The sequence below is a fragment of the Neopsephotus bourkii genome, unplaced genomic scaffold (assembly GCF_033783945.1).
Source record: "Neopsephotus bourkii isolate Nb327-2 ecotype Australia unplaced genomic scaffold, CSIRO-AGI_Nbou_v1 NB_1767, whole genome shotgun sequence".
Classification (NCBI taxonomy): Eukaryota; Metazoa; Chordata; class Aves; order Psittaciformes; family Psittacidae; genus Neopsephotus; species Neopsephotus bourkii.
In genome coordinates this window covers 8,974,657-8,987,084 of record NW_026902241.1, presented here as the reverse complement: position 1 = coordinate 8,987,084, position 12,428 = coordinate 8,974,657, and positions in this window count along the sequence as shown.

Genomic DNA, 12,428 nt, shown 5'->3' with positions numbered 1-12,428 from the left:
AACTGCTATGTAGTCATAAAAAGAAGCATAGTCTGTAAGCCACGATTGCTTAATCAACAACATAGATTGCCACATCTAAAGCACATATCAGCTAGAAACAATAACAAGGAAATGGTTACAAAAATGGTGATCGAGTAACCTGTACAGGAATATTTATGTGGCTGGTTTTTATTGGTTATTTGTCATAACACTCTTGTAAGCTTAAAGTATATAATCAAGCAACTTTGTTGAATAAACGATTCTGTACTCCATGGGGTCCATGACATCATACACCACACTCAGATACTTCTCAGTACACGATGGCTGTAAGTAAAGAAAAGACTGAACTTCAGAAACTATCCCTCTGCTCAGATGTGCCATCTGTCCACAGAAGGTGAAGGAGAGACTATGCCAACAGCTGGAGAGAAGCCCTCAAGCATGTAATGAAGATCCTTCCTGGTTAAGTGAAATGGAAGGTAAGCATGAGGCCATTCCACTTTGCAACAAAAAGTGCGTGGGAAAAGCCAGTGATTTTGCTGTTCTCCCTGAAAGTTTTTTTACTGTGTTGCATTAACTTTTGTTTACACTAATTTTCCTTTTCTGTCTCAGACTGTAAAAGGCAAGACATAATGTTAGACTGGAAGACTTTTAGAAGCAACAGGAGATCAGTGGTTATTGTTTACTCCTGCTGTGGAAGATGCCCTCTCGCTGAGGGCAGCACAAGGTTTTACTTTTACAAGCTCCACTCTGATCATATGTTAAATAAAAAGCTGCTATTTGAGTAAAGCAAAAAGAAGCTTCGAAAGAGTTCAATTTGCTATACGCAATGTACTGAGGATGCTTTGTTTTGGAAAAGTCTTCAGATGATTTTCGATGAAGTTTAAATCTCATTCTAATAATTGGAAAAGATCAGAATCAGACTTGTTTCTTTTAATAGCTAGTCATAAATGCAGGGGTTGCTCACTGTCTCTAATTTTATCGTGTTATATCTGACGTGGTAAGATCCTATGTTAAACATCTTGCATCTTCTCTCATTCTGCTGCTCTGCAAAGCCCACAGTGTTTTTCAGTCTATGTTAGAGTACCTTAGCATCCAAGGCTTTGAAGCTTTTCTAGACAGCAGCTTATTCCTGGCGTAGCTGCCAGCCTGCTCTCTCAAGGTGGATCTTGTCTGTCCCTATCCCACTCAAATCCTTTAAGCTTCAGACTAGAGTCTGAAGCACTGCCCTGACTTCAAAGCACTTCTCTGGGGTGCCAAATTCTGCCCAGCAGCCCCTCCTGAGCATTTAACCTCTCACTCTGCTTGGCTCCCCTGTCTCCTTCCACACCACCACAGCTTGAATGTTTCATTCTACCCCACCAAGACTGCAGGCCTTTACTGTTGAGCTTTTCAGGAATTACTGTGTTTTTAGGGGGAAACCAGATCTTCTGCTTGTGTTGAAGGCAATTCAAGAGTTTTCTTCCAGCACCCTGAGAAAGACCAGCAGAGATATTAGCCAGGCCTGCTATACACAAAAGTATGTCAAACTGTCTTCAATCCCATCAGGAGCCTGTTGTCTCTATTTCTCTTCTCCAAATTGCTGTAAAGGCTAGGATCATCAATAAGGTGAGTTTCTTCTTCTTTTAAGCCATAGCACTGCAGTCTCTTCAGACCTATCCCATACTGAAACATCGGGCCAGCTGCAAACCACTTTCAGCAGGGAGTCATTGAGTTTCAACGACAGGCCGTTGCTCTGGGTCATAAAGGAAGAGAGTGACTGAACAAGCACAGGAGAAAGCCCACAAGGGCACTGGTGGTGCTGGGGGACGTAGTGAATTTCACAATCTGTACAGTCTGACAACCTGCCAGGTTGCAGCAGGTCCATCCACCCACATTTTACAGATGAGGACTTTGCACACAGACTCATTAACAGCTTACCCAGAGTCACCCATGAAGCCTGTAGCAGACCTTTGAATATACCTTGGGAGATGCAGGTCAGTGCCATAAGGGACAGAGGGCCCTTCCTTGGACCACATTTGGCCAAGTCATTTCTCCTAGTGCTGGGAGCAGAGGTGGATGGTGGGAGCACAGCTGCATCAGTCAGGATCACAGTGTTGCTCTGCAGAAATGAAGTGCAACTGGGAGATGAGAAGGTGGGATGAGCAATGGCAATGCAGGAACAGCTACAGAGGGAGAGGGATCTAGTAGGAGACACAGGGGAATAAAGGCAACAAAGTTGGTGAGGAAAGTCAGAAAGAAAACTGAAGAGGAAACAGACTGTATTCAAAGGGAAGGTACTTGAAACAATCAGTCAAAGGACTTATTAAGCCACCATCTTGCGGCTACTTACGCAGTGGTCAGCATAGCTAAGTTGCTGGTCTGACCGGCCTCGGGAATAACAAAGGCAGAAGGCATTTCTGAGAACACCACTTTTTGCCTTTCACAACCCATCAAACTAATGTGAAGGAAGAGCACCCCAACCTCTTGCTAATAGCACTGCACAAATTTGACAGTGAGGAAGGCTCTGCACCACACAGCCCGAGTGTGCCTCACCATGCTACACCAGGACTTCAGCACTGGTCTCATACTGCAACACTACTGACTCCAGTTCAGAATTGACACCAGTTTAGGCTCCAAATACACAGCAGGGGATCTTCCACTGTCCTTCATTGCTCCTTTCTGTGCCTAACTGAGGACCAGGTATGAATTTGTGCTTATGTGCAGTTTTCTGCTGTAGAGGTTAACACAAGGCTATCAGAGACATCAGTGTCCCCACACTTTTCCATTTAGGTAGGTTTAATGTCACACAGTTACATTCCCCTTCTCCAGTACAACCAGGCGCTCACTGGGGACCCTCTTCTCAGCATCTTGTGCTGGTGGGCAATACCTGGAGTGGCAAAACTCCTGGTTTCCCCAGAGTTCTGGCAAATTCTCCATGTGAGATGTTTCTGCACAGCCACATCTTTGAGCTGGAGTATTCTATGAAATACTGTATTTGTTTAAATACTGACCACAGTTCACTAATGATCATTCCAAACAACTGTGTGGTCCAGGCTGGTAGCAAACAACAAAATCCTGTGGTTTTAGATTAAACCCTGAGGTTATGAACAAAAGCCAGGGGAGGAAATGGGCAGCCATACTCCAGGAAGCGGTCTGTCTTTACCTACGTGGTCAGCTTATCACAACACGACTTTTGGACTCCTCTACTCTTGGAACCTAAGATGAATAAAATAAGCTCTGACTCTAATTAGGTTTGCTTGACCTGAATGGTCTTGTTCATGTTCTTAGCTATTGCAAGTTTGTTTCAATTTACTTCCCCAATGCTTCATGGCAGCACAGGGAGGATCAAGTAACAGTAAAATTATTCATTACCACAATTTGGATCTAAAAATCAGTTGACCTGAGCAAAAGCACAGAAATGACAAGAAAATGCACAGGTACTATGGATTGCAAAAGACCATGCAACTGAACAGCCTTCAGTTTGCTTCCTGTGACCAGCAGATCCCTGGTGATTGGTAAGAACAGTTACACAAAAGAGTGAGTCACGATGCATCCTTTTCTCTTTTTCATTTCGAAGACCACAAAAGCAAACCACAGTGGGAGAGGAGCAACCAAAACAGAAAAAAGGCTGCTCTGCAAGGTTTCTTGTTCCGTGATGCATGGCCTATATTTGTGACCTCATTTTTCTCTCAGGTTTGTAGCTGTGCTGCAGAGATTTGATCCTTTGGTACAAAGCCTGCACTGTGCCGGAGCAGGAACGGTCAGTGCTGGGTACAGTGACCATTGAATGAGGTGTATGGCCTCTGACTTTAATGCTTTCTAACTTCCACATGGCCCTAAGCCTCAACCAAACTGTAAATGCTGCTTCTTCAGCAAAGGGACAAAGAAGATGTAGAAAGAGACAAACACCATCCTCGCTCAGGCACCTCATTCTGAATTGCACCCAAAACCCCAAGCTGATGGGTAGAGCAAAGCCCCTGGTGAGGAGGGGCTGGCTGTTGCTGGTTGTGGTGGTGAACATACACTGTGGTGCAGGAAGAGGACCTCTGTGGTTCTGCTCCTACCTTTAACAAGGGAGAGGGGAGTAACTGACATTTACGGAGCTGCCCCTGAAAATCATGTGTTTCAAGGGCAGAACAGCTCTTTACATGGTCTGCACTGCAGGTAAGCCATGCCTGCTCTGTGCGCTGCTGGAGCTGTTGGGTTATGAGTTATTTCTGTCACACAAAAAACAGTGGGCCAAGTTATGAGATCATATAGCCTATGTATGGAGCTACAGGCATGCAACTCTTCATCTCTTCCCAGCAAACATATTTTCCAGCATGTCCCTTACACCAGGCCACTGCCAAAACCAAGGTCCACCTTCTAGATTGTTATTTACAAACAGGATTCTGACTTTCTGCTTCACAACCAGAGTGCTCCTCTCAGTTAACCTCTAACGTGCTGCTGTTACTTCTTCAGGCTTTCTAACTTTTAACACAAATGAATCCCTACATCTGCTGCCCCGTGACCTAAACAGCAGCAGTCAGTAGCTGCTTCACTGCCAAGAAGACAGCCATGCTCCCCAGGGAAGGCAGGCACAGCTCCAGCCATCCCCTTGGCATCGCAAAGGGAGTTTCCCACACCAAGCCGTGGCTCTGGTGCTGGTTGTGGGTACTCTCACTGTTTCACTGAGCTTTACATAACTTGCGCTCTGCTACCACCCCCTGCCTTCACAGCTTCACTGTTCTTTGAGCTAGCCTCAGTTCATGGGTTTGTCTTCTTTGTATAAACTGCATTAGCTTGGCTTCCTTCAGATTAGCACTTGGCCCTCATTTCCACCTGATTCTTAGTACCTCTTTTGACTCCTTTTCATCTTTCCACAGTTTAGCTTAATTTATTTTGATATCTAATGCAAAAGGAGCAGAAAAGCTACTGTGCATTAACATCACACTAGTTTTCCTTCCCTAGCTTTTCTGGTTAGATGAGGTCTATGGACCCAAAGCATTCAGGTTTTTTGTTTGGTACTTCCAAGTCCTTCAAATGAAGTTCCAACAAATTAGCACACACTGATTGAAACCAGAAACTAGTGGAATGAATTTTAATTTCTCTGTCATGGAAGAAGTCCATGAGAATTTGTCTTATTTCTCTTTGGAAACATCAGGTTTCTCATGGTCAGCACCTCCCTGTGTCTGTAACCACACAGTGCAAAAACCTGCTTAAAATTCAGACTCTCTCATAGTTCTGTTTAACAGTTTCTCTAAAGGTGCCTAATCTAAAAATTCACTTAGGGTTTAATTAACCTAGTCTGCTGCCTGAGTACAGCTGAGCAAAACCACTTCTGCAGTGCTGCACTTAACAACAGCTGGGGGGGTTGTTGCTTTTATACGGCAGTGTGTTACTTAAGTCTACAATTTGTTCCCTAAAGAATTACTTTAACTTTCCCATTTCTTCCATTAATGCATGTTGAAATATGAAGCTTACACATACATAATTCTAATCTCCAGGACTGCTTTAGTCTCTGAAAACTAGAACTAATATTTTGGAATTTCCTCTTGGTTTGCTTGGAATCTTTTTAACTACTTATCTCTCGATTTTAATCAGATTCTTTTTAATGAGCAGAGCACAGCCCTCCTACTTTACAGTTCTGAGGAGATGAAGGAAACATCAGTCAACGTGTCAGCCACTCATTTGAGCCACTTATCACTATAAAGGTGCTTTTAATTACAAAGGTTGCCAGAATAATCCTGTGAAAACCAGCCTCTGTAAAACATTTCTTAGGTAGGCAAATACCACGCTGACTTCAAGGAAATGCATGCTTCAAGGTTTTGCCTAAATTCATCCCTAATTCATTCACAAGCCAAAATTATTTAGACCATTTCAAACATCTTTACCCATGTTTAGAAAGGATTGGAAACACTGCTTAGGAAGGAGACAGGAGAGACATCACTGATGAGGGGCAGGCATGGCTGAACGACTATTTTGCACACAGCCATCCCCTTTAGTCCCCTTTTGCCATCTGTTTGACCACACTTGCTCCTCTAAACCACCATGATCCCTCCTTTTTCTCCTTTTAGGTCCTGGTTCTAAACATCTCCTAACAGGAATCATGCACTCCCCAAATGGTCCTCCCCAGCATCCCACCACCAGCCCATGTAGGTCCCTCATTCCATGGGGCACCATGGGATGTTGCCTCTCCTGGGACAGCCCAGGGAAGAAGCAGGGGGCTTCAGGAGCTCCAGCTTGGTATTGGGCTCTCCCTGCCCTTGCTCCTCTGCATTCATAAGAGTTGAACGTTAATGCTATAGCCTAACATTCACCTATATAAAGTTAGGCAGACTGCACCATCTGCTCTCCTCACACAGCAATTCCCAGCCATGTTTCACCTCCCAGGCAGGCTGTGCTCTGAGCAGGAGGCTTAGTGCCTCCAAGGGGCTTGTTGGCCTGTGTGGCTGAGGTGTGCTGAGCTTCACAGCGCCACACCTCAGGAAGGGAGCTGCAGGATCAGAGGAGCCCACAGCAGTGACCATTGGACCTGCAAGGAGTTACCTTGTTCTGTCCTTTCCATTTCTGGAGAACGAGCTGTCAATCACATCATCTAACACAAAACATGAGAATTATATCCCTAACAGATAACGTGAACATCAGTTTAAAAGAGATTCTGCCATGATCACCTAAGCCAAAAAATGTTACTGGAGACACTGCTCTGCTGCACACCACCGCTTTCCCAACACTGCCTCTTGCAGCACGCCCTGAAGGACATCTGCCAGGTCAAACAGACCATGTTGTGAGCATTGAGAAAAATAAGCTGAAGAAGGTTCTTGCTATGAAGATGCATGTGATGATAGTTGTACAGGGGAACTGTGCAAATGACCTGATTTTACTGCCTTGTATCTGTTGTGGTTACCCCATAGCATAGAGCAATTGAAACAAAACAAAGCTGCTAGGGAACTGAAAAACAACTAGTGATCTTGTGGCTTGGTTTTTAAACACAGATCCAAGTGTAAGGATCACCTGCAGTTACTCACACAGTGCACTATCTAATTATGTTCTAACTTTACCATTTGTAAGAGACTCCTTCAACAACACCTATTTAAACTATTATAGCAGAGTGGATGTTAAACTACTATATTTGCAAATGCTGGCCTTTCTTCGTGGGACAGTCTGCATACACGAAACACGAGCATCAACAAATGCAGCAAAATTGTTTCTACATGCAAACAAGGGAATTTGCATGCACACAGGCAGCCAGATGGATTCTGTCTATCCCCATAGTAACTCATTTTCCACATAAAGGTCTGGTTTGGTAGAATCATGAGATAATTTAGGCTGAAAGGGCTCTCTGGAGGTCCAACTGCCTGCTCAAAGCAGACTTAACTTCAAAGCTAGATCAGGTTGCTCTGTATCTGTTCATTTGAGTTTTGAAAACTCCGGTGATGGATAATTCAGAACCTCTCTGAGCCCATGCTCCTGGACTATTCTCATTGTGATTTTTTAGGTGTTATTTCATGTACACAGCTGGAATTTCTGATGCAATTTGACTGTGGTCCTTTCATTGAGCACCTCTAGGAAAAGCCCAGGCCTGATTTCCATACTGGCTCCCCATAAGCATGGAAGACCACAGTTTAACCACCCCACCTTTACCTTCCCTTGTACAGACAGAACAGCCCCAGCTCCTCATAGGACTCATTCTCCAGCCCCATCACCATCCCCTGGCCACTGCACTGGACTCTCTCTGTTTTATTGGCATATTTTTTACCAGGGGAGCCCAAACTGAACACATACTATGGATATGGTCTCACAGGGAAGGGGATATAGGGGAAATAACCACTTCCCTCATCCTGCTGGCTACACAAGCATAGCCACAGGCTGACTCACTCTTTCAGGGTTTCACTCTTTGCAGCTTCTCCGAACCCCTCTTCTGCAAAGCTGCTTTTCACCCAGCCCATCTGCCCACAGCCTGGCTACATAGATGCTCTAGGAGAATTTGGCTAAAGCCAAAAAAAATGACATCCACGATCACCCTCAGGGCCACGACAGAAAGTGATCACATCGGTCAGTCACAATTTGCCCTTCATAAACCCACACTGCCTCTTCTCAGTCACTTTATTTTCTTTCATGTACTTAGAAATGGCTGCCACAAGGACTTGCATCCCAGGAACTGAGGTGAGGCCAACTGGTCTGTACCTTGCTAGATCCTTTTTCTCACCTTTTTAAAAGCTACCTCAGTCTTTCTTTACCTTCACCACTAGGTAATCCCCTTCCATTCAGCAGCAGGCCCACATTTTCTTTCATCTTCCTTTTACTGATGTCCCGCTTGAGGAAACCCTTCTTGCTGCCTTCACATCCCTTGCTAGTTTCAGCTTCAGCCAAGCTTTCATGTCTCTTGTACCATGCTTGTACAGCTGCACAGTTCCATGTCCATCCCCTGTAGCCCATCCTCACTTCCACTTTCCACACAACTTCTTGCTTTTGAGCTTAGCCAGGAGTTTCTCAATAAGCTAGTCTGTCTGCCTCCCTGCTATGCCTAGTTGCTTTCCATACCGGAAGGCAACCAGCTCTGGCCTCCTTGAGGGCAGCCTCCTAAAGGGTCCTCAATGAGACAGAATTCACTTCCCTGAAGCCCATGTCTGTTCCTTGGCCACTTGTTTTCCTCTCTGCTCTGTTTTTAACTCTGTCATCTCATGGCCACTGTATCCAAGGTTGCCATTGACTATTGCATTTGAGCACTTCTTATTCCTTGGCAGCAGATCTAGAGTACCTCTCTTGGTCCCATCCTGCTGTGAACCCAAGTAAAAGACAGTCCCTAACACACTCTAGTCTCCTTACTTGTTTGTGTTCTGCCATGTTGGCCTTCCTGCAAACTGGAAGTGGTTAAAAATCCCCATGAGAACCACAGCATGCAATCAGGAGACTTCTTGAAAGTGTTTAAGGAAGGCTTCATTCTCTTCCTTTTCTTCATTGAGTCATGTTGGAGGTTCCTACCACAATATCCCCTTTATTAGCCTACATTTCAGCCTTGACAGCAAACTCTTGGTGGACTCAGGGTTTTCTCTATTCCAATTATACTTGCCCATTCACACTACTCCTCTATAGACCTTCCCCCTCCATTTTTCTTCTGTGCCTGCTCGTTGAACTTGTGTCCATGCACTGTAGCACTCACTCATGCAAGCTCTTCCACCATGTGTTGTCATCCCAGCGATATCACAGCTTAGTGACTGCAGACTGCCTCATTTTCTTGTTTATTCCATTGCACATTTGTTTGTGGAAAAGAACCTCCGATTTCCTGCAGTGAGGGATGTCCCTCCCTCAGACTCTCCTGTATGCGCTACCTGCAGGCTTTGGTGTCCATACCCTACAAACCTAGTTTAAACTCCCCACAAGGCTAGCAACCCTGTCAGCAAAGAAAATAATCTTCATCAGGTGCATCTTGTCTTTTCCTTGAAGACCTCATTCTTCACACAGACTTAACCAAAGCCCTGCCTGTGACAGCAGACACATACTAGAAACGGGCTGAGGCAAGGAACAAACAGGTCTGATGGGCAGAGGGGTGCCTTCATCCCTCTGCAGAAGTCCCTGACTGCTGTTTTCTGTCACTTTCTCTCAGCCTCACTGGCTCTGACAGCATGGCTAGATGCATCTTCTGCCAAAACTCATGCCCTGTCTTCCTATCAGGGCTCTAAAGATCTCTCTGTAAGCACCTGCACCTGGAGAAAAAGCCACCTTATTTTTTCCTCCATAGAAATTCCAGCCCTCCCCTGGTTAAACATTGCCTCTGGCCTTCCCCTTCTTCCATGCAATGGGGGATTGGGGTTCTTGCTTTTACAGTGGCCACAAAGTACCTTTGCCCTTCTGTTGGTATTCCTGATGCCATCCATCCTGCTTCACCTAGCAGCTCAGTGTCCCCATCAAAGCACAGCTCCAGCAGGTGAGACTTCTGTGACCCCAACCTCTAAGAAGCCCCAGGCAATCCCTGCACCTAGACAGCCACATGCTCTTCAGGGTTGTGTCTGGGTTGAGGTATCCCATATGGAGGGGTAGTTGAACTTGCAAGCACTAAGGACTGTCTTGCAGCTCATCACTGTGTCCTCTACTGGTCTCAAACACCATCTGTGGCATTACTGCTCAACTTCTTTCACCAACTCCTGCCTATTTCCACAAGCTAGTAACGGCAACCCTCAGGTGTTAAGAAAGATGAACACAAGCCTGCTCTGCTCCCCTGCAGCCAGCAGGCACCCTCTCAATCTCTCATGTCCTAGTTGCATTTCTCCCATTTTATGGATGCTGGCTGGCTCCCCTCAGGCTGCTTCCTCATGCACTACACACTGACCAGGCAAGAGGAGCCTAACACACCTGCCTTGTCCCCATTAGATTTCCTGCTCAGTGTGCAATCCCTCACTCTGCTTTTGTTTCCCAGCTGCAGCTCATTCAACTTGTAAGTATCAGGTCTGCATTTCTTCTCCTGCACTGTGCTTAACAACGCTTTAAAACACCTTTTTGAGGAGCTTACAAAGCATGCTGGTCCCCTAGGTCAAGTGACAGTTAGGGCAAAAACCTCAACACTGAAAGCAAACATGCAATTCCTGGAACAAGGCAAGTATTCCCCAAAATACCCTTTAATTATATGCTCAACATTGTTGTGATCTCTCTACTGTTCCTCAGCTACTGTATCAAGACAATGCTAGGGGACTGCTCTAGTACAAAAGAATGACTTTCCATCCTTTTCCTGTACTTATTCATTTATTGACCATTTTCCCCCCAAATGGTACAACGGACTTACTGAAAGTGATACAATTTGAGGCCTGAGAAAGAATAGGCACTTCTTTGAACAGCAAGGCATATACTTATGTTTTGCCCTCTGAAATATATTAAAAAGAATAAGTGATTTGGGAAAAGTTACACAACTTTGGAACTGTGGTTGATGCTAAGATATTATGGACATACTCCAAAATGACATATTGTATACACATCTTTCCTATTATCCTGTATTAAAAAAAAATATACAAAAATTAATCACAGCAGCAACAAATGTTTGTACCCCAGTAGACCAAAACCAGAAACTGTAGGCTAGAGGTTACTGGGCTTTTGGGATTTAACCTCCCCCCCACCCCATGAGAATTTAATACCATAAATGACATAAACAAAAGAACTTCCACTTTTTAATACCCATTGCATTCCTGACAGTTTCAATCTTTGGGTATCTCAGTGACCTTGAAGAGCCCAATTCCTTTTTTTTAGTAGAAATCCAAGACAGTCAGTCTTATCGTGCAAGTTTTATTTTTGCAGTGCTGAATTAATTGTAGATTGCCTGTAGAAGTAGCTTCAAGATGAATGAGATCACTTACAAATCTACCAAACCCACACCTCCTGCAATTCAGTTCAACTTCTCTTTTGGCTCTACCTGATAATTAAAACACCAAACCAAAAAGACCTATCAAAACCAATGCATCTGGTATTCATTCCTGAAACGAACATGAAGCAGTCATCCTGGCTGCTGCACAGACAATGCTAAAGAAAACAGAAGTTTGTTAGCTTTTAGCTACAACTGAACTCTCCACAGATGCATTCTTTCCAGAAAAGAAGGCCAGGCTTTGTACAAAATATTTCATCAGTGAAAATTACAATGCTAAAAAGCAAATTAAGTAGTAGCCCCCCTTCTTCATGATCATCACCCAATCACCTTGTCACTTACCCTGACATACTGTGATACTGCGATTTAAGTTGCCTCAAGAGCTAGATATATTGTGTAAATAAGGACTAAATTATCAAACTAGTCTGAAGCTGAGAATGCTTTCATTACAGCTGATGAATATATCACTTATGAGGAAATTTTATCAGATGTACATGGCTTCTCACTTTGCTTAAAGAAAAAAAAAGAGGAAAAAAAGATGGGTGGAATACAGTAACTTCACTACAAAAAGTAAGACAGGTATGTTTTCATAATCCACTCTCATTACTGCATTAATAAGGAACTGTCAGCCATAGGTTAGTCCTGAACTTTTTACTTCTGGAAATCACAGGATTTGTTAACCAAATCTCAAAGAGTGTTCAGCAAAAAAGCATGCTTCTAACCAGACCTAACCAGCAGAGAACTGCACAAACCAGTCCTAAGTGGCCCTCTCAGACACTTCCTTCTCTGTTCACAGAGATGTCTGCAAAAAGGCAGAAGCAGTACAGAAGAACAGCTACAGAAACATTCCCATTTTTTTATGATAGGGTTCATACAGGTGATGTCAGGTATTTAACTGCCTTAGGTCCTTCATGGAGAAGCCTAATGTAAAATACCAAACAATGTGGTTCGAAATGTAGAACAACACAAGCAAGCAAGAGAGCTTAGCTTGCCAGACATGTTTAAGTAACTCAGACTAACAATTGTAAACACCACAAACTTGTGCAAATTAAGATTGGATTATTTCTTCCCTTTGTCTGATGAATCATAAACCATTTGATAACTCAGACTGACACCCAGTAATCCTATTCAGTCTGGTCTT